Source organism: Priapulus caudatus, unplaced genomic scaffold, assembly GCF_000485595.1.
Source record: "Priapulus caudatus unplaced genomic scaffold, Priapulus_caudatus-5.0.1 Scaffold2465, whole genome shotgun sequence".
Lineage (NCBI taxonomy): Eukaryota > Metazoa > Priapulida > Priapulimorpha > Priapulimorphida > Priapulidae > Priapulus > Priapulus caudatus.
Genome location: NW_014579526.1, coordinates 19,826 through 22,371, shown reverse-complemented (window position 1 = coordinate 22,371; position 2,546 = coordinate 19,826).

The window sequence follows — 2,546 nt, the reverse complement described above, 5'->3', positions numbered from 1 at the left end:
CCAACACCGTTGCATGTACGGGAACTGACTTCCTCAGGCTCCCTTCGCAGATCATGACTGTTCTTGGTGGTACCTAACATTTAGATTTAAATAGGACTAGCTCCACCTGCTGGTTACCGAGTTCTCCATCTAACTTGGTCTTGAGAGTGACAACTGATTTGCCTATAGATAGCACGCCTTGTCCGCAATCAATCTTCACACTTTCTGCTTGCGTAGTCGTACCCCAAGATCGCTGGTTTGTTTAAATTCTCGATGATCAAAAATGGAAACTTAGTGCGGTGTCGACCAATGGTTATAGGCAAAGCAGTTTCTTCCACTACTTTTAACGAGTGTCCGGTTACTGACGTGAGTATATGCTTGTGTGTTGTTGACATCCCGCTTACTTGTCGTACTTTTCTCGGCAGTCTTCTCCAAAGCTCCTCGCTAATGAGCGTACTCTGAGCTCCTGAATCTATCAAACCGTTCATAGTTACCCCTCCTATACTTAGCAAGCATACAGGTGCTGCTCGCTGTTTATCATTCGTACCGTGAACTTCCTTTGACCTGTTCCCCCTCAGTAGAGACTGCTCGTTCTTCACTCAACTCTTCGTCTTCCTTAAAACCGAGCATTGGCGTTTTCCTGTTGACTGGTGGTTCGGCATTGCCTCCATCTATGACCTACGAAGCCACATGCTGCGCAAATGGGTTGATTATCTGCCGTCCACTTGTATTAGACTCCACCTGGGGGTGCACGAGTATCTCGCTGTCGCAAACTCGTCGGATACAAATTCGCACGCTGTCCCTGCCATGCTGCGTTGCAAAATGTGGTGCGTGGAGGCGGGTTTCCGGTCATACGTTGATTTGGGAAACGCTGTTGCGGCCACTGCTCTGGCGCCGGTCTGACGTGACATCGCTCGGTATCCACAAGCGGCTGGTATGTACCTGCTGTCGCCGTGTTCCTTGGTACAGACCGCGGTGTATACGTGCGAGGTACTGGATTTTTTTGTGCTGTGTCTAATGCCATGATATCCGTCACAATTCCCCTCAATTCTTGAATTTGTTGCTGTATTTCCGGCGTTTCCTCCACACTGTCTACCTCCATGGCTTCGTCTGGGTAGTTACTTGCTGTATTTGTGCTTCGACTGACACGCTGTCAGGCTTGATGCGCGACAGAGCATCTGCATTCCTGTTGGCAACTCCACTCCTAAACTCAACAGTTGCGTTATGCTCGCCTATAACCGTAGACCATCTAAGCAATTTTGCATTTTTTAGATTCGAACTAGAGTAAATACTTTAGGGGTTTATGATCACTGACGTTAACGAACTTAGCTCCAGCGAGGTAGTGTCTCAATTTGGTCAACTCAAAAATAATGGCAAAAGCCTCCCTCTCTATAACAGGCCAACGCATCTGTCCTTCATTCAACTGATGACTAACGTACTGGATCACAACTTCCTGTCCTTTATCATCTGTCTGAGCGAGTACTGCACCGACTGCGTAAGAGGAAGCGTCTGTAAACAAACGGTACTCCTTGTCTGTATCCGGATAAGCCAATATCGGGGCTTCTGTTTTAATATGCGGAATGCTTGTTCTGCATCGTTATCCCAAGCAAACTTGGCGTACTTGTGTGTTAGTGCAGTCAATGGCTTCGCAATGGTAGCAAATGATTTGATATGAGCCCGGTAATAGCTCGCCATTCCTGATCGTACCTCCTTGACTGTTGTCGGCGATTTGAGTTGTTTAATCACCTTGACCTTGTCTGGGTCTGGGGCTATTCCCAAGGGGGAGACGACGTGCCCCCAAGTACTTGACTTTACTCTTGAGAAACTCACACTTAGACGCCTTTAGCTTGAGTCCTGCGTTGCGTAGTCTGTCAAACACCTCTGCGATATCAGCCAAGTGTTGATCAAAGGTGGAACTATAGATTATAATATCGTCGATGTAGGGGATAGCGCATCTGTGGTGTAGACCATCTAAGGTAGTGTCTAGCAGTCGCTGAAAGACGCTCGGGGCGTTACAAAGACCAAAATTTAAGGATCTACGCTGCCATGCACCACGATAGGTTATAAAAGTTGTCTTCGGTTTATCTTCATCCGCCACTGCTAGCTTTTCCTAATGAACCCAGAATATCCTGTATACAGGGTAACAGATATGTATTCTTTACCGTAATGCCGTTTAACTTTTGATAATCAATTACCATTCGTCCTTCGGCTTCATCTTTCTTGGGCACGATAAACGCAGGGCTTGCCCACGGGCTGTTGCTTGGCTCTATGATGTTGGCTTGTAAAAGCTGATTGACGTGATGATCGATCATGGGGCAATAGTTGATGGGAGTCCGGTATGGCCTCTGTCTTATAGGGGCGTGATCTCCCGTGTTGATTTTCATCTTCACAAGGTCGGTATGTCCTAGATCCATATTGCTCTCAGCAAATAAATCACTATTCTTTCTTAAAAGCTGCTCGACTGCTAGTCGTGCTTGTCCCGAGATATGATCAAGAATTATTTTAGGTAGCTTAATTGCTGTTGAGTCCCTGGTTCCTGTGTTACTACTATCCTTCCTCGACAGCGT